The sequence below is a fragment of the Canis lupus genome, chromosome 19 (genome assembly GCF_048164855.1).
Source record: "Canis lupus baileyi chromosome 19, mCanLup2.hap1, whole genome shotgun sequence".
Classification (NCBI taxonomy): domain Eukaryota; kingdom Metazoa; phylum Chordata; class Mammalia; order Carnivora; family Canidae; genus Canis; species Canis lupus.
The window spans coordinates 31652288-31680127 of record NC_132856.1 but is presented as its reverse complement, the minus strand read 5'-3'; the positions used below and the strand labels follow the sequence as shown (position 1 = coordinate 31680127).

Sequence of the window (27840 nt, the reverse complement as noted above, 5' to 3'; positions counted from 1 at the left end):
AAGATCTTGACTTCCCTTCCATTCCTGAAGGATTTTTTACTGGTTATAGGATGCTGAGCTAACTCTGGGTTGACTGTCATTTTCATTCAGTACTTGAAAGCCTTCAGTTTCTGAGTCTTAACAGAAACTCAAAAATAAGACATGTAGGGAGAGCTAAAAATATATATACATAATAAACTGGATCCTATTGAGTTGAAATGTCATTAGGCTATATGAAACTCTGATTCTGCCAGGAGGAATAGACATGTAAAAATAATTATAATTTTGTGTTTAAGAGCAAAAATGCAAGTATGTAATGGTCACAGTCCTAACACAGAGAGAGTGCACTGCACTGTTTGGGAGAATCAGCAGACAGACACTTCTTGGAAGAGATGTGTGAGCGGAATTCTGAAGGTTCAGTAGTTTAAGGAGTTTCCAAGCAAAGGGTGAGCCATGTGCAAAAGTCCTAAGAAGAGTGAACATGGCATGTTTGGGAAATGATATGAAGTAATGCCAGACTGAAGTACAGAAGATTTGTAGGAATAAGGGGAGATGAAGAGGGAAACACAGGTAAGCTAGAAGTGCCAGGATGCCCTCATCCTCCACTAAGGAGTTCAGACTTTATTTTAGGTATCATAAGGAACTACCAAATAGATGAAACTGGTGAACATAATATTCAAAACAATGACTGCTAGTATTACACGCTTTTAAATGTAGCTTTCAATGAATCATTATCTTTATTCTCATAGGTATCAGAATTTAGTTTATGTACCTCTAGGAGGTGTTTATGTACCTGTAGGAGGGTGTCCTCTAAAAATAGAAGACTCAGCCGAGTACTTGCCTCCTGTACTCCATTTTGCCTGTGAAATGATTTCAGGGTCTCTGTGATCAGTAAGTGAAGCAGCATGGCAGGCACAAGCCAATGGCTAGATGGCAGCATGTTAGGTGAGGTGTTTCAACTTTCCTGTAGCTTTGAATTCCCCAGATTTTATCAGTTTTTGTCAAAATGTTAAAGGTATTTTGCATTATTTACTGAACAAAAATCTCCAATGCCAGAAGTTGAGAAAAAAATACCAGATTTATGTACAACATGTCAAATCTACACTCTGAGCTCCAGAAATGCCCACACGACTTTCAAAGAGAAACATGGTCCTCCAGCCCCCATTTATTATGTTGACCCCCAGTCACATACCCTTCTCAATGCACTATAAGCATCTAGAGTCTATTCTAGAATGTAGATGGAATTTGGTTCTGGCTTCACATAGATGCTATTACTGGTTATAACTAGTATCACACTTTTGGTAAAAATTAATTTCAGAAAGGGTAGAAACAAAAGGCAGAATAAAAATTTTAAAATCTCTATGCAGGGGCACATGAGTGGCTCAGTCAGTTAAAAGTCTGACTCTTGATTTCAGCTCAGGTCATGATCTTAGGGTTGAGGGATTGAGCCCCACATCTGGTTTCATGCTCAGCAGGGAGTTTTTTTGAGAATCTCTCTCTCTCCCTTTGCCTCTTCCCCTGCTCTCTGTCTCTAAAATAAATAAATCTTTTAAAAAAGAGAGAGATAAAAATCTCTATGCACAACATAAGTGCTCATTTGAGCACAGCCTTATTTCTTTTTCAGTCCATATCATTTTAAAAAGTCATATTTAATGCCACTGAATTGTAAATTAAAAATGCTTAAAATGGAAAGTTTTATGTTATTTATATTTTCCACAATAAAAAAATTTTTAAAGTTAAAAAAAAAAAAAGAAAGAGAAAAGAAATGAGTGTCATGTCCATGCTGTTTCTCAAAGGCAGACATTGTCCATGCCTTAGAAACAAGGAAGGTCAGACCCACCTAGGTACTTGATCTAATTCAGACCTGGTGGTAAGGGGTCTTCAATTGGGTTAGAAGCTCTATAGTCCTCATTCTCCTTTCACGTAAAGAAATCTTCAAGCCTGACAGACTTGAAAGAAATGTCACCCTTTTAGAACAGAAAAAGAACATATGAAAGTTTCCCGTTGAGAATGAAGAAGTGAACTAGAATATTAAGACAGGGAGCAAGCAGCCAAAAAATCATCAACCTGTTTAGCTGATGTACTTCAGAATGGGAAGAAATGTGCTTGCATTCCTTTGCCACTGAAGATAATTTTCTTTTAATTCTCATTTCTTTTATGCTGTGCATATTGTTTTGTTTTGTCTCTATGGCTGCTTTCTTAAGTAAGTTTAACTTTATGGGTATAAACTAGAATCTGCATATGTTCCAGCCTCATACTCTTTGATGAACTTGACAATTTGAATGGATTAATCTTTCAAAAGTGGAAAATTATTCCCACAAAATTCCTATCTTGTGAAAAAATGTCCCTTCCAAAAACACTCTCTTGTCTTGAAAAGTACTGAAATCTCTTTCTACCTAACAGCTTGTTAATTAAATTTTTAACATTGTTATGTCAAGGGAGAATAACAGAAACCAACCTGGGAATCTGCTTTTCTCAAATATGTTGAGTGGCTGCATTTATTTAGAATTGATCTGTATGCTTCCCTCCATTCTCTACACAGATTTTTATTTCTCCTCAGGCCCTTCTTGACATCTTTTTCCACACTGCATTGAGGCCTTCCTTATACAGTTACACAACAAACTATCTGAATTATGTTCAACTCAGCAGAGAGACTGGAATCTTCTATAGAAAAAATAAGGGCAATCAGAAGTGATTTCCTGAATTTTTGCCTTATCATGACATTATTTTAATGCAGGCACCACCTCACACATGTACTAAACAATAGAGTGTCTAATAGATTTGTATAGAATGCCTAAAATTAAGCAAACACAATTAGATGAGTTAGTATCATCACGCAGCACTACACTTGATAATTAAAAAACAAATGAAAAGCCCACTGTCTTCATTGCAACAGTCAGTTACTGATTTTTACTTTAGACTCTACTCATCATTATTTTACCTTCTTCTGTCTTGGGTCATTATTTTAACTAGAAAACCCCCGACCCATTTCTTTATCCATATGTGCTACATGGAACTTTAGATTCTCGTAATGACACAACAGATTTTTGGATAGTTAACTATCCTACTGTAAGTTGTCTTGTTTAGAAGAAATGAAAGTTAAGATTGTAGCAATAAAGGACAAGCTGTCAATCTATTAAATAAATTCCTGTTGAAAAGTAACTAAATGCATTGAGTATTAGCATAATTTATTAGAACAATTAGAACACATCCTTGTTGTCTTTTAATTAGATTATTCCTTGTTCTGGTAATTACACTAGACAAGGAAGAATAATAGTTTCAGGATTCTAAGATCATCTGTAGACTATGTGGAAAGACAATGATCAATAATGCTAATCTACTAGAACACTTAAATTTCCAGAAAGAGATCTTTTATCATGAGCAATCCTTTATATAATCAGCATTATTTCTCAATGTCTATGGTCATCTTTCCTAAAGTTTAAAAGTAAAGATGCGAGACAAATCACATTTATTCCACTGTTGGAAACCCAGTCAGGGTGGGCCACCTCTGGCCTCTAGTGGCTCAGACATTGCTTCACTCTCTTGCAAAATGCCAACAAATAACCACAAATGAAGGATTTAAGATTCTGTGCAGAGAAGCATAGCCAGAAGTCTGAATATCTAATACAGAGAAGACAAGATTTTTAAGTTCTGATCCTAGGTGAAAAATCATAAAATTCCTCAATTTAAAAATCTACTCAAATAGATAAAAATTTCTTATAAATGAGAATTAATCTGAATATAAAACTGGTAACACTTCCATTCATGAGGATATTATTTGTAGAAATTAATGAGACAGCAGCTGAATGACAGGGACTATAGCTGGGCTTTCAGAAGGGGATTGAGGCCTCTACATGTGAGTTGTATGACTGTCTCTGGTTTTATGGTTGAGATCACAGAGGATTCAAATGCTCCAAGGTTCCTCTTAGCCCCGATGCAATTGTCACCAAGCATGCTGGGAAATCCTAGAGAGCAGCTCCCAGGACTTCTAGGATTCAGACTCTTAAAAAGTCAGGAGTTGATATATGCTGTCCTCTAGGATAACCCTACAATGGAGAGGGAAGATGCTGGGATACACAGAGTTGACACCAGTGAATCTGGGGTTCTCTGTAGTAAAGGGCAACACAAATATCCCACCAGCAGCCTGGATTACAGGAATGTCAGCCCCACTGTTGACCGAGTCTGCCTTAGTCAATGCAAAGTCATAATGAGACCATGTCTAGACAGTATTGATCTCCCACCAGAGGAAAAAAAATAAGGCAGAGTGTGACTTCTCTTCTACCTTAGTCCAAATAACACCCAAATCAAGATCTTTCACTCATACATTGCTAACATTCTCCCTCACCAAAGTCATTTTATCAATCAGGCAGCCAATGACACACATGAGCTTCTTTACAAGGTACATGAAATTTTTGATATTTAAAAAGTCTTTCATATTCAAATGGAAAATGAGAAAGTTGATTAAGCCTATTAAAGAATCTAGAGAAATTAAATGAGCTTTTATGTATCTTTTTTACCTTGCTAGGCAAAGGAGACAGGCGTTTAAAAAATATGAGAGTCCACGCAACCTAAAAGAATGAAAACTTAAATTAACATGGGCAAAATATCTGAAGGAGAAGTCATTAGCTTAAGTCATCTGAAAGATTTCCCAGGTAGTCTGGTAATTTATGAGTGGAGGAGCATCCCTGTAACCCTGCTACCCAATCCAACTGGGAAGACATGGTTCTCCATTCATGTCCCTCTTTAAATGGTCAGGGGTGCTACAAAGACTTTAAGGTTCCCCACTACTCTGATCTCCAGACTAGAAAGATCTATGGGGCAGAACCTTAGAGGCACCAGAGATTTGCATTTGAGTTCCCTGTATTCAGGCATTCCAAAGCCATGCTAAGCATCAGCTTTGCCCCTATAAAGTCAGGAAGAAAGGAATATGGTTTAAATCATGAGCAGGAAAATACATAAATAAATAATAAAAATAAAAATAAAACATGACCAGGGAGCAGCTCTGGTGGCTCAGCGGTTTAAAGCCACCTTCAGCCCAGTGTGTGATCCTGGAGACCGGGGATCAGGTCCCACACAGGGCTCCCTGCCTGGAGCCTGCTTCTCCCTCTGCTTGTGTCTCTGCCTCTCTCTCTCTCTTTTTCTCTCTCTCTCTCTCTCTCTCATGAATAAATAAATAAAAATCTTTAAAAACAAACAAACAAACACGAGCAGGAATAGAGTTAAAAAACTCCCCCAGGCAATGTGATAGCTAAGATTGGAAAACACCAGCTAAAAGGGGAAACCAGAGAGAATTCTCTCTGGCTCAGGGGCTGAACTGAAACCACGCCTTGGAGGTATTCAGGTGGTGCCACAGTGTGGAAAGCCTTTGGTGTTTTTGCTTCATTGAAGGGAAATGAAACAACCATCTTACTACGTTAAAATAGCACCAAGGTACAAATCTATCCAATAGAAGAAGCTTAATAAAAACATAATCCAGATAAAGACTTCCACCACTATAAATAGTTCCTTATAAATGCCCCCTAGAGACAAAATTATCATTTCTGTGTTCCTGACCAAAATAGCTTTGCAAGTCTTCAAAATACTTTGCCCTCTAAAGCAATGAGAAGAAAGTCCCTTCAGCCTACAAGTCCTTGTCCTGCTGGGTATTGAGACTTTTGAGCATTTATTCCCCAAAATTTAATTCAAAAGGCCAGCATTAAATACATAGATAACTAGATAAAGAAGGATAACTAGAAACCTTATCTATTAATAGCACAGACTACTTTCCCACACTGTCTATATACAATTTCTTGAAAGCTTAGTAAAAATCCTACATTTGTCTGAAATGAAATGAAGGGAAACCAATAAGAAATGTCCTTTTCTCTGTTTTCAAGAAAAACACAATCTTGTCATGATAAGCAAGAAAGGAGGTTGCAGTATTCATCCTTGTCTTCTCATCCAAGGAATGTATCAATATGAGGGTTCTAGTTTAGAGCACACCACTATGAGATAATTCTAGAATATAAGGTTAAGTTACAGGCTACATGAATCCTACATGAATCCTAGAATATAAGGTTAAGTTACAGGCTACATGTACATACACCTCTCTAATCACCAGGAGAGAGAAATAATGGTAAAATAAATAAAACTTGTATACACATTTAAAAGATGTGTTGCATATTTCAAAATAAGGCAAGAGCAGTTGTGATTTAGGATATATGGATCCTAGCAAATAACCTTAAAGAAAACTACGAAGATATGCTATGACATTTAGAAAGAATATCATTCAACCATTCTGATTTGGCCAAATGTTAAATTAGTCAAATGTTAAATTAGCCAAACATAATGGGAGAAAAATTTTCTATTGATTATGTAATTGATTTAAAATATTCATGAACTTAGCAGAAGCATTAAGTAGTAAGTTCCAGAAACAAGAAATAAATCACATATATGCACAAAAAGGAATGAAGGTGTTTTTTGCAATCTTGGTAAATAGATTCTATTTTTAAGACTCTTCACAAAATCATTGATTCCAAAGCAGGAAAAACCCTACACATATTAACCCAGAGCATTCTTATTCCTGCCTCCACAGTTGTTAAAATCCCCAAAATAAAACTTCTCTCTTAAGACTTCCTCAGAATGTGATTCCCCAGAATGACTTCCAACCCATTGTCTATTATAAAAACGATGTGGGGCACCTGAGTGGCTCAGTCAGTTAAGCATCTGCCTTTGGCTCAGGTCATAATCCCAGTATCCTGGGATTAAGCCCCATGTTGGGCTCCCTGATCAACAGAGAGTCTGCTTCTCCCACCCCTGCTTGTACTTGTTCTCTCTCTCTCTCTTCCCCTCCCTCCCTCCCTCTCAAATAAATAAATCAATAAATTTCAAAATTTTTAAAATGTTTTCTGCCATTTAATGTCATGTGATAATTTTCTCTCAAAGACTAACCAAATATACCTCACTATTATATCAGTTCTTAAAGCCACAAGTGAAGACAGGGACCATCGTTTCTTGCAAAAATCACACTTCAGCTTTTTATCTTCAAAAGTGATTAATCATATCTTTGACTATCATCCAAACTTAGTGGAAAATTTCCTGAATCCTACAAAATCAATACAAGAGCTAGAAAATGTCTTTCCAGGATGAATAGGAAAGAAGGAAAGTCTTGCCATTTCTCTTTATTTCTGATTCAGCTCAGTCTTCATTAGTGCTACATAGTTGCCTTATTATTCAATGTCCTCTGACCCCCCCCAATCATTTTTCCCTGAGGGTGCATATTTATTCACTAACTATAATACAATTTTGTGATCTACAGGATTTTCTCTGATATTCGAGTGTAAATTTGTCTTAAATTAATGAGTTCCATTCTTTTTGGCTCCTACTTTTATTTATTAAATTCATCCTGAACGTGGAATTTATTTTCAAAGGTAGTAATATTCTTTATTCTCAGCTTGGTATTAACAATGAATTAAAAAAAAAACAATGAATTTAATAAACATTGCATTTAATCATTTTTTTAAGTCTGCTAAAGATAAATTTGGTTAAAATATTAATGTTCCAAACCTTCCATTCCCCCAGAAAAGAAATTTATTTTGCTTGGCCTTTCCCTTCATTCCCTTAATAAGTTACTAACAGAACTATTAATTTTTGTGATGCAGAATTATGTGATTGATAATAAAAACACAACTGGGGATCCCTGGGTGGCACAGCTGTTTAGCGCCTGCCTTTGGCCCAGGGCGCGATCCTGGAGACCTGGGATCGAATCCCACGTCGGGCTCCCGGTGCGTGGAGCCTGCTTCTCCCTCTGCCTATGTCTCTGCCTCTCTCTCTCTCTCTGTGACTATCATAAATAAATAAAAATTTAAAAAAAAACACACAACTGGAAGATTGGGATAAAAACAAGGGAAAAATCTAAGTCTTCAGCCTTAATAGAAATAGTCTAGCTTGAAAGAAAAGGGGTGAAAGAGAGTACCTGGCTCCTGAGCAGTGCAAAGTGAAAGATCCCTAGAAAGAGAAAATGAATGGAAGGGGATTTTAAGAATAGTTGATATGTGTAGGGAACTCAGTGACTCCATCAAATGTAATTACATTCTTATTATAAGAGAAGAAGGAGGAGGAGGAGGAGGAGAAAATTTATTTGAGGAAATAATAGCTGAATAGTTCCCTAATTTGGATGTCCAGATCCAGGAGATAGAGGTAACTCTCAACAAAATCAACAAAAGTAGGCCAATACCAAACATATTATAATTAAATTTGCAAAATATATCAATAAAGAAAAAATTGTAAAAGCCACAATACAAAGTCCCTAAATTATAAGGGAAGACCCATAAGACTAGTTGCAGATCTCTCAACAGACACTTGGCAAGTCAGAAGACAGTGGCATGATATATTCAACGTGCTGAATGGGAAAAACTCTGCAGCTAAGAATATCTATCCCATAAGGCTGCCATTCAAAATAGAAGAAGAACAGAAGAGATAGAGTTCCCAGACAAACAAAAACTAAAGGAGTTCATGACTGCTAAACCAGTCCTGCAAGAAATTTTCTTTGTTTGAAGATTTATTTATTTATTTATGATAGACAGAGAGAGAGAGAGAGAGAGAGAGAGAGAGAGGCAGAGACACAGGAGGAGGGAGAAGCAGGCTCCATGCAGGGAGCCCGACATGGGACTCGATCCCGGGACTCCAGGATCATGCCCTGGGCCAAAGGCAGGCACCAAACCGCTGAGCCACCCAGGGATGCCTCCTGCAAGAAATATTAAAAGGGACTCTGAGGGCAGCCCGGGTGGCTTGCGGTTTAGCACTGCCTTCAGCCCAGGGCGTGATCCTGGAGACCCGGGATCGAGTCCCACGTCGGGCTCCCTGCATGGAGCCTGCTTCTCCCTCTGCCTGTGTCTCTGCCTCTCTCTCTCTCTCTGTCTCTCATAAATAAATAAAATCTTTAAAAAAAATTTTTTAATAAAAAAAATAAAAGGGACTCTGAGTAGAAAGGAAAGATAAAAAATGAAAAAGACAAGAAAGGAACAGAAAAAATCTCCAGAAACAACAACAAAACAAGCAATAAAATGGCACTAAATATATATCTATCAATAATTACTCTAAATATAAATGGATTACACATTCCAATAAAAAGACACAAGGTATCAGAATGGATAAGAAAACAAGACCTATCTATATGCTGCCTACAAAAGACTCATTTTGTACCTAAAAACACCTGCAGATTGAAAGTGAAGGGACAGAGAAACATTTATCATGCAAATTGGATGTCAAAAGAAAGCCAAAGGAGCCATAATTATATTAGACAAACTAGATTTTAAACCAAAGGCTGTAACAAGAGATGAAGAGGACACTATGTTATAATAAAGGGTACTATTCAACAAGAAGATATAACAATTATATATATTCATGCCCCCAAAATGGGAGCACCCAAATATATAAAATAATTAATAACAAACATAAAGGAACTAAGTGATAATAAAAAAGAACAAAACAAAACCTAAAACCACAGAAGCAGGAAAGTATTAAAGATTAGAGCAAAAATAAATGATATAAAAACTAAAAAACAAAACAAACAAACAAAAAAAAACAATAGAACAGATCAATGAAACCAGAAACTGGTTCTATGGGGGAAAAAAGAAGCAGAAGAAGAGTTGTCATGTGTAATGAATAAAACAATGTTCAAAATTCTTGAAGATACATAAGTAAAATTTAAATTTATTTTTCAATGAGTTTATTTGCTATTTTATTGAAAGACTGAACCAAATGTGGCCCCAGCACTTACATAGGTTATACAAATATCTTCCAATGCTGATGTTTATTCAGTTATATCTGAACTTTGGTTTCCTTTAAATGTTGTAAACACAGACCAGAAACAAACTTGATCATCCCAGCAATTTTTAAGAGCTATAAATCAGCTTTAAATGAATTTCCATTAATTAATTCACAGGTCAAGATCTGGGATAACTTCAAAAACTACCTAAGTAATCAATAAATATATGTGACAGCATACCGAAAATAAAAGTATCTGTTAGTATCAAACACACAAAAAAAGACACAGTGGGAGGCAACAGTTGCTACTAAGTAATACAGTTTTAAACTACTGGTACTGTATCTAAAACAAACGTATCAGGGATCCCTGGGTGGCACAGCGGTTTGGCACCTGCCTTTGGCCCAGGGTGTGATCCCGGAGACCTGGGATCGAGTCCCACATCGGGCTCCCGGTGCATGGAGCCTGCTTCTCCCTCTGCCTGTGTCTCTGCCTCTCTCTCTGTGACTATCATAAATAAATAAAAATTAAAAAAAAAAGTATCAAAAGAAAATTAAGGAACAACCTTGTAACTTAAATGATAAGCATCTTGCATAAGATTTTTAAAGTAATTAATTTTAATTTATTAATTATTAATTATTAATTAATTAATGATTAATTTTTATTTATTTATGATAGTCACAGAGAGAGAGAGAGAGAGAGGCAGAGACATAGACAGAGGGAGAAGCAGGCTCCATGCACCGGGAGCCCGACGTGGGATTCGATCCCATGTCTCCAGGATCGTGCCCTGGACTAAAGGCAGGCGCCAAACTGCTACACCACCCAGGGATCCCTTGCATAAGATTTTTAAGCAAGTTATAAGTACTTACGGCTTTAGTGCTTTGCGACATAGATCACCCAGCAAAATATGGACACAACCTCAACTGGAATATGGGCACTCTTCATGCCTTTTTTTTAACTGAGTTATATTATTAAAAATCAATACAGCGCAACATAGTAGTTATTATTCTTTTTAAAAAGATTTTGTTTATCTATTTGAGAGAGAGAGAGACATTGAGAGCATGTGCGAGTGGTGGAAGGAGCTGAGGGGGAGGGAGAGAGAGAATCCCAAGCAGGCTCCATGCTCAGCACAGACCTGATGCGGGGCTGGATCCCACAACTCTGAGATCATGACCTGAGCCAAAACCAAGAGCCAGACACTCAACTGAGCCACCCAGGCACCTCACAGTAATTCTTCTTCTTCTTCTTCTTCTTCTTCTTCTTCTTCTTCTTCTTCTTCTTCTTCTTCTTCTTCTTCTTTTTTTTTTTTTAAGATTTTATTTATTTATTCATGAGAGACACGCAGAGAGAGGCAAAGAAATAGGCAGAGGGAGAAGCAGGCTCTCTGTGGAGAGCCTGACGAGGCGATCCCAGGATTCAAGGATCACTCCCTGAGCCAAGGGCAGACGCTCAACCACTGGGCCACCCAGGTGTCCCAGTCATTATTATTCTTAAAGAAGTACATAAAATGAAAGAACTTAACTAAAAGTTTATCACCCTTCAGTCCAATATGCTATATATTTGTAAATTAAACCTGTCACAAATAAGATGTACCACATAGCAAGGGTATGCATGAAAGAATAGGAGAGAATGGAGGTTTCAGAATCATGTATACATATATGATAAATGAAAACTCCAAGATATTCTCAAACATCTAAACAGCCTACTACATACCAGTATAGTAAATCATATTGTAAGAGAGAGGATTTGAGTTCTAAAGCCAGAGCCTAAGGCAAATGTTGCATATAGTCAAACTTAACCCTGCAGATCATCTTAAATACCTGTAGGGTATGAGTTATGTTCCTCTGTTTATTCAAGCCTGATGGTAAATATCTGGGAACAAAAAACTGAGCTAGGTTACAGAAAGGAGCACAGAAAAGTCTACCTATAGATATCTGGGTATTCAAACTACTTTGTCTTTAAGAGACTACCAAATCTCCAAGGAGTCCTTACCAGACAAGTGGTGAAGTACAAACTTGTAGACCCTCCAACAGAGTTTATTCTGCTGTTTTAATATGAACATTTTATAACTTTAATATATTAATAGATATATTTGTTATTATTAAGATTAAGGTAACAGAAATAAAAGCATCAGATACAGTGACTGGCACAGGGCAGATGCTCAATCCATATGCTGGGTTTTAATCTAAGTCTTATTTCATTGGACCCACAAACACACTGCTCTTTGGAATATTGTAGAGAAGATCATGGCAACTGCTTCTGTTCTTTTCAAGCTGGCATTTCCAGCTGGACTGGGGCGACAGGATGAACAACCATCAACTGCATGCTTTAAGCATAGAATAGAGATGAACTCACAGTGGTGCTGAGTTTTCTGAGTAGGCACAAGGTGAATCTACTACCCATGGGAAGCACAGATTTATGCTTGGGTCACATCTCAGCAGACTGTCTTCCCGATTGGGCCTGTTCTTTCCAAAGCCACAACAGGGTATTAGGCTCAAACTATAAGACTATCAAACTAGGAGTGTCCAGTTTTGGAGTGTCCTAGTAGAGTTGATAGGAACTGCAACTCTATCAACTCTACCAGGAAAGCACATGAACTCATGAAATTCACTTTCTCTTATATGACAAGACATATCCACCCATAGGTACACATAGGTCCCTTTCACTGGCACTAACCAGCAATGAGATGCCACAAAAATCTAGAAACTGTAATTTTTTTCCTTCCTTGTCCTTCCCCCCACCTTTCCTTCTTTTCTTCCTTCATATTTGTGCCTATAGTAAAACCACAGCAAGGAGGAAACTCAAATGGATTTTCCTATTAGTGGACATTTTTGTGTTATACTCATTTTTTGGTCCTCATATGAACTCCCCCCAGGCACTCCTTTATGGGAATAAGGTATACCAAATGAAATAGAGAACTCGAGGCACAATTTTACCCTTGACATATGAAGAGAGAATATTTTTCTCCTGGATTTATGGTGTAATGCAACTCAGCTACTTTCTTTTCCTCTTTTCCCTGGTTTGCACTTCTTACTTACTGCTGCACACCATCATCACCATCATCATAAATTTATAGAGTGCCTGTGGCTATAGCCTCTGGGTAGCTCCTAAATAATCTAATCCAGATAGCATTGTCTTCAGCTCCCCTTTGGCATGAGTCTATTTACCATTCTGCTTCCTTATTGAAATCTGCTTCCGATTATTTTTCATAAGATAGTTTCGCTTTCTTTTCTTTCCCTTAAGTTGAATCTCTTCTATATCTCCCCATCATTTTCACTCTCCTGGGCTCTAAGCACAGTTAGTCTACATTTTCAGGGGTTTACATCTTCAAATTTAGTCAACTCTTGAGAACTGTACTATCCAACTGCCTTTTCTAAGGTAATTTTTAGCAAGGTTAACTAACAGGACATCTTTAGTCTCTGGAATTCCAACGCTCCAGGTTTAGGCCTCCACTCTAACATCACAGAGCAAGATGATGACCAGTGTTATGGTAACTTCTCTGGACCCACACCAAACTCTCCAAACCCAGCCACTCTTCAACCTTCTAGGATTCTAACTGGGAGTCCTTGGGAGACTGAACACCTAGGCTTTGGGTTTAGACAGAGAGGGGTTCAAATCCAGGATCTAGCATTTAATTTAGGTACCACCTTGACAGTTATTTCAACTTTCTAAGTTTCAATTGCCTTGACTGAAAAATGAGAATGAAAATATCAGCCAAATTAAATATTATGAGGCTGAAATGAGGTAATCTTTGCAAAATACACACAAAGTCTGGCACGTGGTAAGCAGTCCAACTCGGTGGCTATCATTTTTATTCTTATCAGTTAAAATGTTGCATAGAATGCATTTGTCTTCAAAGAAGTTCACAAAGCTGACCTCAGAGCAGACATTAATACATTATTTAGTAGATCCTCAGTCCCAAATACCACTTGGTTCAGTGTTTTCACACTTGGGAAGTCAATAAATATTTTTAAATTGAAATTGAGGACACACAGAGGGTCAGTATTTGGAACCAAAGGAATAGATAACCAGTCATAAATTTGGACATATCATTAAGAGCCTCTATTCTCAGAAAGTACATCTCTTTTAAAATATATTTACTACAGTTACCCATGGAGACCGAATATTTTTATCATCAGTTGCAAAACTGTCTCCTGAAGGGGAAAACTGTGTAATTATAACTAGAGCCGACTGCACACATTAACCTTTTATGTAAGAGAAGAACAAAAAAGTAGGCCCTGGGCAAGAGGCTGGGAAGCAGAGAGAGAGAGGAGGAGAAGGAAAGGAGAAAGAGAAACAGAGAGAGAAAAGGTTTGATGAGGAATATTATCTGGCTTTTGGCTCTTTTCTGTACCAGCAAAGACAGGAGGACCATACCATTTAGGACAGCTGTCAATTTTTTCTATGGAAAGTGAACAATGAAACACTTCCCACTTCTCAACTCAAAGAGATTAACATTGTCAATTCCTACAGGACTTCTGCCTAAGTGAGACATATATTTGTAAATTATTATGATGATTTTAAAAATAAGCTAAATATCTAAACTCAATGATGAAATTAATTGGGCCCAATCCACCAGAGTAAGTGAAGGTTTTTTACTCTGGGAGATGAATAAATTCTTTTAAGGCAGAGAAATAAAAAATGCATTCATTGATCCTGATCTGTAAAAAGCAGCATGATCTGTTTTTGTACAAAATGGACTGTCTTTTAAATGCTATTTCTGCCTCTTGCTTATTGGACAAGTCAACTGATCCTTTATGTGTTTACCTTCCTCATACCTACACTAGATAGGAAAATACCTGTGGGGAGGAGGGTTGCAGGCCTGCCACTCTTCTCTCTCCCTGTGTCCCCACATCCCTCAAAAGAATAACTCTGAATCAGATGGGCCGTACTCAGGCACATTGGTTTTCACTAAAGGGCACTATACAACAAAGCCTCCTTCCCTCATCTCCATTTCATTTCCTCTAAATTGGGAAAAGTGATTCCTCATGGAAGGCTACTCATTTTCTTCTCTCCCTCCTGCCTTCTTTCCAACTTTAAGCAATAGTATCTGTGAGCCAAAGTGATGTCCAGAGCTCCAGCTCCGGCCCCCACATTTTCATTCTGTTCTGCTTCCTCACACTGTCCCCTCTCAAAATTCTTCAGCATGCTGTTCATTAGAGGGAGCTATTTAAGAAGTAGGAGGAAGTCCCACTTCCAGGTCAGCCTTCCTTTATCAGTGTTCTGCACCCAGAGATCTTGGGTACTGGTCCAACTGTGTTACCATTTCCATGTTAGGTACTTTGCATTTGCTCTTTCCTATTTCTGGAATGTTCTGCATCTTGACCTTATGGGACTTTAAATCATTCGGGTGTTAGTTCAAATGCTATCTCTTTAGAGAAGCCTTCCCAGATCATCGGATCTTAAATAGCATCTTTACTACCACCAAGTCACGCTATTACTTTAATCTATTATTTTGTTAATGGATCTTATCCCATTGCATTACTTCCTTCACTTATTGTCTTGTTGCCCACCCTTACCTCCTTTCTAAACATTTCCATTAAAAGGAAGGTCCAAGAGAACATGGTTCTTGTCTGTCTTGTTCACTGCTTATTTATCCAGAGTTGAATGCCTATCACAAGGTAGATGCTCAGTAAATCATAGCTATCATTACTCTTTCCTTTCACACCTGGTCCTGCTACCTCCTATGCCCATCCAAGTCCAATAAAGTCTTCAGAAAGCCTTCTCTTCCACTGGTATACTATAGGCTTTCAGAATTAGAAATAAAGGGTCTCTCTTATAACTTTCTTTTCACTAACAAGAATTTATATAACTTACTCCTTATTTGAACAGTATGTTATTCCACTTACTTTATTTGTATTTTTTAAATAAATTCCAATTTAAGGGACATAGTTTAGTGAGTGCTCCTATAGACAAGGATAAAGTAGTTTATGTCTTTCTTACCCACAAGGACAGTCCTAAAGCAGCACTTTTACATGTACCCTCCAGCTCATACACATGTGCACACAGTAGAAAGCCCATATTCCCATTCCAGATAATCTCCAGCAGGGCAGAAGAGAAATACACGTTGAAAGGGCTAACCTAAAATCATAATGCTCTTGAAAACATTGCCAGTTAACATTTCCTCTTAAGAAAGTCTCAATCCCAGCAACACCAAAAATAGCTCAGTAACATCTTAAATTGAAGATATTTTTTTAAGTTGCAGCTTAGAGAGTCTCTTAGAAATCTCTTCAATCTCCACAAAATAAAATAAGGCATAGCTCCTCCAGAGGTCCAACAGAGGCTTTCCCCTAGCATGAGAAAAGATAGCTATTTCTTTTGCTGAAGATGAGATTAATTAATTGGTGTAATTTTATTGGATATATATATTTTTTTAATGTGTAACAGAATATGTCAATATCAGAGTCACACTTTGCACTAAGATGCTAATACTAGGAGGTCCAGGAGAATAAGACTGACTCCTAGCTCCCATCTCACATTTACTATAAAGCATATATTCATTGAGGGGGATCTCTAGCAGAACCGACTACATTCTTTGAATTGGTACTTCTTATTCTTGCTATATTTTGTCAATTCTGTATGGCTAAAATGGCAAAATTTCAATGTACAAAAGATGCAACTCCTTTCTACTCAAGACCACTCATCTTTACGTCATACTGTCTTTGTATTAAAAATCAAAAGATGGGGGGATCCCTGGGTGGCTCAGCGGTTGAGCACCTGCCTTTGGCCCAGGGAGTGATCCTGGAGTCCTGGGATCAAGTCCCGCATCGAGATCCCTGCATGGAGCCTGCTTCTTCCTCTGCCTGTGTCTCTGCCTCTCTCGGTTTCTCTCTGTGTGTCTCTCATGAACAAATAAAATCTTAAAAAAAAAAAATCAAAAGATGGAACACCTGGATGGCTCAGCGGTTGTCTGCCTTCAGCCCTGAAGTACTGGGATTGAGTCCCACATCGGGTTTTCCCTGTATGGAGCCTCTGTCTGCCTAGGTCTTTGCCTCTTTCTTTCTGTGTCTCTCATGAATAAATAAATAAAATATTTTTTAAATTATTTATTCATAAGAGACAGAGAGAGAGAGAGGCAGAGACACAGGCAGAGGGAGAAGCAGGCTCCATGCAGGGAGCCCGACATGGGACTCGATCCCAGGTCTCCAGGATCACGGCCTGGGCTGAAGGTGACGCTAAATCACTGAGCCACCCGGCTGCCCCTAAATAAATAAAATCTTTTAAAAACTCAAAAGATGGTAGCCCTATGCAACTTTATCATGCAGTCTGAACCCCATTTTCCCATTTCATGGACAAAGTATGTAGACAGATATCATACTCAGGGAAGGTACCAAAAAATATCTCCATACATGATTAATTTGAGAACCAAATAAGCAGACCTGTACCTTTCTATGCTATAGTTAATCTTACAATGTTTTATGCATACCTTTTATGGAAGTAGGCTTGATATAAATCCTTAAAAAAAACAATAAAACCAAAATTTCTGTAAGTGTTGTGAGGGTTAATTTTATATATCAACTAGATTGGATCAATGTGTGTCCAGATATTTGATCAAACAGTATTCTAGATATGTTTGTTAGGGTATTTTGCATGAATTTAACATTTCAATTGATAGTCTGAGGTGCAGAGAAGAGGGTGGAGTGGAAAATCCTAGGCTTACCTCAACCAACAAATACATGTAGATAACACTCACAGCAGTGTAAACAATCTAGTAAATGACCTGAAAACTGGTGGAACAGACTCTCCACAGCAAAATGTAATGAGGAGACCACATCTAAGAGGATAGAAAGGGTAGAGATGTGGTCAGGAACCAAATGAACCCATGGGAATGCCCATGAGAGAGAGGTACAATGTGGCCATAGAGAGGGAAGAGGAGCGGACCCCCATATCAGGCACCCCGAGAATGCAGTGGAAGACAAATATCCATAACATTTGGCTTAGAAAACTAGAAGGGCCTACCTAACTTCATGAGTACTTATAATTAGTGGGGCTTAATATCGAGAATATTAAAAATCAGTGGAGGGCAGCCCAGGTGGCTCAGCGGCTTAGTGCCGCCTTCAGCCCAGGGTGTGATCCTGGAGACCCAGGATCGAGTCCCACGTCGGGCTCCCTGCATGGAGCCTGCTTCTCCCTCTGCCTGTGTCTCTGCCTGCTTCCCTCCATGTGTGTCTCATGAGTAAATAAATAAAATCTTTAAAAAAATAAATAAATAAATAAATAAATAAATAAATAAATAAATAAATAAATAAATAAAAATAAAAATCAGTGGATATAGTTCTGGGAGAGCTGAAGGCAATATGAAACAGTCTCCATCTTTAAAGGGATAGGAAAACAAACAGCCATGCTGAGATAGAACATACAAGCACAGTTTGAAACCACCTGGTATATATGGAAAGGAGACTTATTTACTATCACAGAGCCTGTGCTGGAGAAGCAGGGAACTTTTGGAGACTTCTCCAAGAACAAAATAGCTGGTGGGCACATTTCCCTCCCCGCTTCCCCAGCCTAGTTACATGCCAGAACAAGTACACAATGAACACTCTCTACCTAGCTTGCTAAAAGCAAACTCCACCTCACATTCTCCTGGGGAACCCCACTCCATTGCAGCCTGGGCAGGACTTTTCCCAGGCAGCTGCAGCTCTCCTTTCACAGCAGACCTTCAAGGACCTTACTGATTCCCCATGCTCCACCACTGTGTTCTCCTGTGGACCTGCTCCCTCCAATATACCCTTGACCAGAGCCCATTCAAAGCTGTGTCACAAGCCAGGCATTGTACAAGCAGCCATGACAATGGCCAGCACCAATCCAAAGTGACTCGTTCCCCAAGGAGAAGGGGAAGATAACCACATACATCAATCCAACTATGACTCCAGTAGAGGGCTAGAGGCAGACATCAGGTCTGACTGCAGGCCCTGCCCACCAATAAAATCTCCTCAGGGAATTACACAAGGAAAGCCACCTTGCAGTTCAGTGCTACCTATCTCTGGCAAATCTGACTCAACTCAAAGGTGGCCCCAAACTGACCCACTAACAACACAGTAACCAAACCCTGCCCAGAACAAAGAGCCATTGCACACAACTAAACTAAAGGAAAAAGTGGCTCACCCACAACAGCAGGGTGCATACAACACACATAGGAGATATCCCTGAAGTGCTAGATTCTGGTGAACAGAGGACATTACACTGCAGGGCACTATAGGACCTCTTCTTCATTAAGCCACTACCTTCAAGAGCAAGAGACATAGCTGACTTTCCTAATACACAGAAAAAGACACGGAGAGGAAGACAACATGCGGAGACAGAGGAATATGTTCTAAATGAAAACATAGGACAAAATTACATTTCTGTGTGAAATGGAGATAAGTAATATACCTAAGAGAGAATTTTAAATAATGGTCCTAAAGATAATTACTGGACTTGACAAGAGTGGAGGACCTCAGTTAGATCCTTAAAAAATAGAGAACATAAAAAAGAACCAATCAGAGACGAATAACTCAATTGAAATGAAAAATACACTAGATGGAATAAACAGTAGACTAGAGGAAGTAGAAAAACAGATCAACAACTCAGAGGACAGAGTAAGGGAAAGAAATCTAGCTGAATGGGAAAGAGAAAAATAATAATAAAAAATGGAAATAGACTAAAAAAATTCTGTGACGTCATCAAATGTAATAACATTTGCATTAAAGGACTCTCAGATGGAGAAAAAGAGAAAAAAGAGCACCAAAATGTATTTGAAAAAATAATAGCTGATGGAACACTCTGTTGAGCATCTGACACTTGACTTCAGCTCAGGTCATGATCTCAGGGTTGTGAGATCAAGCTCAACATTGGGCCTCTGTACTGGGCATGGAGCCTGCTTATAATTCTCTCCCTCCTTCTCCCTCTGTCCCTTGCCCCCATTTAAAATAAATAACTAAATAGCTGAAAACTGCCCAAATCAAAGGAAACAGAAATCCAGACCCAGGAGGCAGAGAGAACCCCCAAGAAGATCAACTCAAGGAGGTCAATACCAGGACACAGGATAATCACAATGGCAAAAAGTAGTAACAAAAAGAGAATTTTAAAAGCAGCAAGAGAGGTGCCTGGGTGGCTCAGTCAGTTAAGCATCTACCTTCAGCTCAGATCATGATTCCAAGGTCCTGGGATTGAGCCCCATGTCAGGCTCCCTGCTCAGTAGGGAGTCTGCTTCTCCCACTCTCTTGGCCCCTCCCCCTGCTGTGTTCTTGCTCTCTCTCTCTCTCTCTCTCTCTCATAAATAAATAAATATAATCTTTGACAACAGCAACAACAACAACAAGCAGCAGGAAAAAAGAAAACAGTTACATACAAGCAAAACCCCATAAGGTATAAACTGATTTTTCAGCAGAAACTTTACAGGCCAGAAGACAGTGGCATGATATACTCAAAGCGCTAAGAGAAAAAAACCTGCAACCAAGAATACTGTATTCAACACGGCTATCATTAAGAAAAGAAGGACAGATAAAGAGTTTCCCAGAAAAATAAAAGTTAAAGGAATTCATCACGAGTAAACTAGGTCTACAAGAAATATTAAAGGAGACTCACTGAGGAAAGACCATAAGCAGGAAGAAGAAAAGTAAGAAGCACAAAAGCAGTAAAGTTAGGTATGTCTATAAAAATCAGTCAAGGGATTTATAAAATAAAAAGATCTAAAGTATGACACCATATACTTAAAATGTGGAGAGGGAAGAGGAGGGAAAACTTAATGTTTTTACAATGTATTCAAACTGAAGCTACCATTAATTAATATAGACCGCTATATGCATAAGAGGTTATATATAAATCTAAGGGTAATCACAAATCAAAGAACAGTAATAGATATGTAAACACACACACATATAAAGAAAAAAAATTAAGAATATCAATAAAGAAAGTCAGCAAACTGTGAAAGAAGAAAGCAAGAGAAGAAAAGAACAGAGAAGCACTGTAAAAACCACCATAAAACAAGTAACAAAATGGCAATAGCTACATACCTAGGTACCTTGAACATAAGCAGACTAAATGCTCAGATCAAAAAACAAAAGATGATAAAATGGATTTTAAAAAAAAGCAAGACCCATCTATAGGATACTTATAAGAAACTCATTTCAGACCTAATGAAACATGCAGATTGAAATTACAATGATGTAAAAGCATTTATCATGAATATGGAAGGAAAAGAAAACTGGGGTAGCAATATTTATATCAGATGAAATAGACTTTAAATAAAGACTATAACAAGAAACAAAGAAGTACACTATATAATCATAAAAAGAACAATGTAACAAAAAGATAACAATTGTAAATATTTATGCACCCAACATAGGAGCACCCAAATACACAAAGTAGATAATAACAAATATAAAGGAAGCAATCAAGAGTAATACAATAATAGTAGGGGACTTTAACACCCCACTTACATCAATGGACAGATTATCCAAAAGAGAAAATCAACAAAGAAACAGTGGCTTCAAATGACATATTGGACCAGGTGGATCTAACAGATATATTTAGAACATTCTATCCTAAACAGCAGAATACACATTCTTAGGTGCACATGGAAAAATCACCAAAACAGATAACATATTAGTCCATAAAACAAGTCTCAATAAATACAAAGCAGGGTGCCTGGGTGGCTCAGTGGTTGAGTGTCTGCCTTCAGCTCAGGGCATGATCCTGGATCCCGGGTTTGGGGATTGAGCCCCACATCAGCCTCCCTGCAAGGAGCCTGCTTCTCCCTCTGCCTCTGTCTCTGCCTCTCTCTCTCTCTTTCTCTCTCTTTTTCACATGAATCAATAAATAAAACCTTAAAAAAATACAAAGCAATTGAAGTCATACCATGCATCTTGTCTGATCACAACACTATGAAACTAGAAACCTACCACAAGAAAAAAAAAAACTGGAAAAGACACAAAACATGGAATTTAAATAACATCCTACTAAACAGTGTATGGGTCAACCAGGAAATCAAAGAGGAAATCCAAACAAAAATGGAGACAAATGAAAATGAAACAAAATAATCCAAAATCTTTTGGTTGCAGCAAAAGTTGTTCTAAGAGGGAAGTTTATAGCAATTTAGGGCTACCTCAAAAGGCAAGAAAAATCTCAAATAATGAAGTAACAGAAAGAGAAATTAATAATCCCATTTACAATTGCAGCAAAAATAAAATACCTAGGAATAAACTTGACTAAAGAGGTGAAAGACCTGCATACAACATTGATGAAAAAAATTGAAGACAATACTAAGAAATAGATATGCCATGATCATGGATCGAAATAAATATTATCATGTCCATACTACCCAAGGCAATATGAGATTTAATGTAATATCTATCAAAACACCACCAGCATTTTTCACAGAATTAGCACAAATAATCCTAAAATTTGTATGAAACTACAGAAAACTCCAAGTAGCCAAAGCAATCTTGAAAAAGAACAAAACTGGAAGCATTATAAATTGGACCACTTTCTTACACCATACACACACACACAAAATGGAAATAAATAAATAAGTTCAAAATTAATTAAGAACCTAGATGTGAGACCTAAAACCTTAAAAAGTCTCTGAAGAGAGCACAGGTAGTAATCTCTCTGACATCACCCATAGCCACGTTTTTCCTAATATGGTGGTCTCCTGAGACAAGGGGAAACCAAAGCTAAAATACTATTGGGAGTATATCAAAGTAAAAAGCTTCTGCACAGTGAAGGAAACTACCAACAAAACTAAAAGACAAGCTACTGAATGGGGGAAGATATTTGCAAATGAAACATCCATAAAAAGGTTAGTATCCAAAATATATAAAGAACTTATACATCTCAACACCAAACCCCCCCCCCAAATAATCCAATCAAAAATGGGCAAAAGAGGGGTGCCTGGGTAACTCAGCAGTTGAGCCTCTGCCTTTGGCTCAGGGCATGATCCTGGAGCCCCGGGATCAAGTCCCACATCGGACTCCCTGCATGGAGCCTGCTTCTCTCTCTGCCTGTGTCTCTGCCTCTCTCTCTCTCTCTCTCTGTCTCTCATGAATAAATAAATAAAATCTTAAAAACAAAAATGGGCAAAAGATACAAACAGACATTGCTCCAAAGAAGAAATATACTTGGTCAACAGACACATGAAAAGATGTTCAACATTACTCATAATCAGAAAAATGCAAATCAAAATCACAATGAGAGAGCACTTTGCACATGTTAGAATGACTAGAATCAAAAGTACAAGAAACAACAACTGTTGGCGAGGATGTAGAGAAAAAGGAGCCTTCATGCCCTATTGGTGGGAATGCAAACTGGTGTGGCCACTGCGGCAAACAGTATGATGGTTCCTCAAAAAATTAAAAATATAAATACTATATGATCCACTATTTCCATTACTATGTATTTATGGAAACATTATTTCAAAAAGATATATGTGCCCCTATATTCGTCACAGCATTATTTACAATAGTCAAATTATGGAGGCATCCCAAGTGTCCACTGATAAACAAATGGATAAAGATGTGAAATAGATAGATAGATAGATAGATAGATAGATAGATAGATAGATAGATAGATGATAGACAGAAAGAAAGAATAGAGTATTACTGAGCCATAAAAAAAAGAATGAAATCTTGCCATTTGCAACAACATGGAGGAGTCTGGAAGGTACACAATGCTAAGTGAAATAAGTCTGAGAAAGACAAATACATAGGATCTCATTCATTCAAGAAACAAAAAAAGAAAAAAGAGACTAATCAAGAAAACAGACACTTAACTATAAAGAACAAAGCCGATGGTTACCAGAGGGATGGGGAAAATAGATAAAGGGAATCAAAAGTACACTTATCATGATGAGCACCAAATAATGTATAGAATTGTTGAATCACCATACTGTACACCTGAAATTAATATAACACTGTATGTTAACTACTCTGTAATTAAAACAAAAAAATAATAAATTGATATGGTGAATAAGAAGACTGCTCTCCCCAACGTGGGTGGCCTCATCCAATCACTGGAAGGCCTGAATAAAACGAAAGGCTGACCCTCCCCTAGCAAGAGGGAATTCCTCCTGCCTGTGTTAAGCTGGGAAATGGGTTTTTTTCCTGCCTTCATACTGCCACTCCTACTGAAACACTGACTCTTCCCAGGTCTTGAGCCTGCACACTTTTAGACTAGAATGACAATATTGCTTTAGTAGTTCTTAGGACTCTGAACTCAGACTGGAACTATATCATTGACCCCCTGGGTTTTCAGCTTGCCAACTGCTGATCTTGGGACTTGTCAGCCTCCATAATTACATGAGCCAATTCCTTATAATAAATTTACACATATCCAATTGGTTCTGTTTCTCTGGAGAACCCAAGCTAATATGAGTGTTAAACTCAAACTCAAAGATTAATAACTGCCTTTATCAGGTAGGTATCTAACTGTATGTCTCTTTATGAACTACATAAAATCTTTTCATGAGCTAGCATATGGCACTCCATCACTCATGCTGGAACTCTCTTTAGGTGTTTAAAACTTTCTATATATTAAAATGTAAAACATCAATGAAGGATATAGTGAGACTAAACTGGGAAGAATAGTTAGTAATGCCAATTACAGGGCAATCTCGAATATAAAGCCAACTTCCATTTTCTCACTGAAAAGGTTAAAATTTTCAAAAGGGAGGATGGTCAGTTTATACATATAAAAACATAGGGATATGTAAAAAATCGTTCAAACACCTACTTATGTTTCTTATTTCATTAATTTAAGTGGATGTTTAAAAACACACATTTAATTCAAACTCTGGCATAGGTGTCTTCAGCATGTATGAGCTGCCTTTTATTCCTCCAACAGAATGTTCCAGAGCACATCTGCTATTCTTGGTTCAAGACATGGTACTCTGTGAATCACATGTGATGCTGTCTCTGGAAGTTGGCTCTGAAGGCACAAGTACCCATTTATACAAGCAGCTTTTCCTTTTAAATAAAAATGCATCCTCCTGTAGGCATAGATTTTGATGTCCATGATAGATTTATCTCTTGTATTGTTTTTTTGAAGTGATGTTCAGAAGGTCAGTTTAGAGCATTCAATACTTGTAATTGTGAAGTCACAGCCCCCAGAATCATGACTAATTCTGTATTCAATTTCTTTACTCCCTTTTTATTGATCTTAGCACATGACCTTCACAAGCACCCAAAGCAAACACTGGGTGAGGCCATTTCAGCCCACTGTGACTGCTCTAAGCAGCACGTGAAAGGACCCAAACATAAAGCAAGGTTGTTTCTTCTACAGGATAATAACTTTGGGGAGAAAGTGGATGTCACTCCTGTCGGTATATCATAATGCAATTCTGGCTTAAAGATAAAATGTCAGTTGATATAATGACAGTTTTAACCCCTTGCTTCATTTCATCTTTTATCTATTTATCCACTAGTTAGTAAACCTGAACTTGCTGAAAGACAAACAAGTACTTTTTTTTTTTTTTTAATTTATTGCGAACACTAACAATAGTGGAAAGGCTTGTTTTTGCATTAATGTTCACCTCCGGTGTATTTTCTGCTCCATATACAAACAAGCGATCAATTTCCACCCTCCAAACATGTTAAACATCATCTCTTCAATGTCCTCAATAACACAGCGAAGACATCTTACTGTAAAATTAGTTTGGGACCCAATTATCTTATTGTGAAAAACCACAAACACCAAACAAAAGCAAACACAATATCCAAATATCTTAACAAAATAACACCCAGGTTGAAGGAAGTGTAAATGCTCAGATTCACCAATGGGATCAGAATGCAAACTGCTTGTTTGTGATTCCTCCCAATCATCTGGCCACTGGAGTATCATACTCCCACAAAGCATATGGCAGCCCTAATAAAACTGACTAACAAAATGAGTAAGCCTGAAGTGTTGGAACACTGGGACATCTCACACTCATGTCAGACCAGTTATATTTTTCACTTCCCCTCTTTCCCTAATTTTTGTCATATAAAGCTTTCTAGATTTTCCTTGGCAGTTACTAACCCTGACTAACATGTGTTTTTCACTCTCTCGTGTGTGCTTCCAAGTTTGGAGGGCTTCAGCTGCAAGCAATCCCAACATGAACAGCAGTCCAAAAGTGATTTAAACATACAGAGCTTTCTTTGCTGTCACTTTTACCCCCTATGTAGCAATATGTCTGAAGGTAAGCAATCTGGCACTGAGATGGTGCCTTAATGTCTTTAATGTCCCAGGCTCCTTCTATCTTTTGGCTCTGCCATCCTTAGATGGGGCTTTCACTTTCATTGTCCCAGAGGCTGCTGTGCCTCCAGGCATGGCATCCTCACTCTAGGCAAGAAGGGGGTAAGAGCAAAGGGCACAACACAAAGAGAAGATGCCAGCTGAGTCCATCCATTTCTAAAAGCTATCCAGGAAGTTCCATCCAGTGGCTTTCATATACATCTCTCCGGCCATAAATGGATCACATTGTTTCTCCTGACTGTATGTAAGGGAGCATGACCAAGAGGCAATAAGCCAAAAGGAAAGATCATGAGGATGAAAGAGACTAGGCCCTTCACAACATCATTGCACTACCAAACTAACTCTAGAAACATCTACCTCCTGTGGTCTTGTAAGCAAATAGATATCCTCATGGGTTAAGCCAATATTACAGGAGTCTTCTGTTACTTGCAGCTGAAAGCATTCATAATTCATATCCCACTCTAACATCAACCTCCATGAAAGTAACAACATTCATTGTTTTATCTTTATGGCACCTCCTTAGGGTTCTGGTACTCTGGATCTGCCACAACCAGAATGTTATATATTCTCCTCTTCCTAGCCTTAAGGAACTCATCATCTAAGACTGACAAGATAAATGAGCTAAAACTAAGGTAAAACCAATCCAAAAGAAATAAAAGCAAGCAAGGAAAGTAAAGAGCTAGATAAATATCCGTGCTAGGTAATGTGAGGGTATAAGCTTAAAGAGTCTTATTATTTTTGGTGGGAAGATGCATCACCTTAGCTTAGACTAGCGAAATTAAGTTGTAATCAGGAGGGTGTGTCAGTTAAAGTGTTTGATGAAGAGGAAAAGGAGACTGTTCTCCACATTTAATTTGGCAGAGGATGTGGCTGTGGGCAGGGGAACCCTGCAATGAAAATGTCCCGAGGCCATTGACCAATATGGTAATACATCCAAGGCAGAAAAGTTTGCTTCTGAGTGGACAGAGGTAGTGATATAATGATGTCATCAAAATGACAAAAGGCACAGATAACAGGGAAACAAGGGCTGATTCACCAAATCCAAGGATCGCAGAATTACAACAACCCTCAGGCGAGACTTCAGACTTCTCTCTCAGCTTCCAGTTTTCCTGAGTTTAACACCTTCTCCAGTCAAAATGCAGCCAAAGTGATCTTTTACTAATTCAAGTATTTCATATCCCTCCTTTGCCTAAAGATCTGCAATAGCTCACCACTGCTCTTGTGATAAAAACACCAAAACTTTACCAGCATCCACAAGGCCTTTCATGATCTGCCCCTGCCTATCTCAGCCTCTTTATCTCCTACCACACTATCCTCTCCATGCCCTACCTGCCATCTTCCTTCAGTGCATAGATCCTATCCTACTCTCTGAGGCCGCAAGACCACATGACACTACAAGCATCTTTGCTCATCTACTGGCTACTCACACTTGGCTTCTGAGATTATACTTCGTTTCACAGGGAGGTCGTCCCTCACCATGCTCCCCTCCAAAGCCAATGTGATATACTTCCTGTAGAACTCTCTGCTTCCCCTTTCATAATGCTCATGACACTCAGGATTAATTGGTTAATGACTGTCTTCTGCTCTAAATTGTAAGAGCCATGAAAGCAAAGACCACGTCTGTCTCTTCCACCCAGATTCTGGCATATAGTAGGTTTCCATGTACACACATTGAATGACCAGTGGTCAATTATCATTATGCTGATGCCATCTTGGAAGGCAGGGCTTTTAACAGTTCAAGGACACATATGAAAAACAGACTCATGAAAAATTAATAAAGGCAAAAAATTATTAAGGATGGTTTTAATGATTGGGATAAACCTTTTTCTATTTCAGTTAGAAATCAAGGGGAAGTCAGTGTCCTTCCAAACATGCTTGTGATTCTGTACAACAAAGTTTAGAGTAGTGCT

General features: G+C 38.1%; 1 protein-coding gene across 12 annotated transcripts in view; it reads right to left on the bottom strand.

Moving 5' to 3' along the window:
- FHIT (fragile histidine triad diadenosine triphosphatase) overlaps positions 1-27840 on the bottom strand; it is a 1386045-nt gene that overhangs the window by 1028944 nt on the left and 329261 nt on the right. For 6 of the 12 annotated variants that reach the window (XM_072785574.1, XM_072785573.1, XM_072785575.1 and 3 more), the window contains one exon: positions 4497-4547. The exons of the other annotated variants lie outside the window; for them this stretch is intronic. The gene's annotated coding sequence lies outside the window, so the exon portion shown is untranslated. The remainder of the gene's footprint in view (positions 1-4496; positions 4548-27840) is intronic. 12 annotated transcript variants of the gene reach the window in all.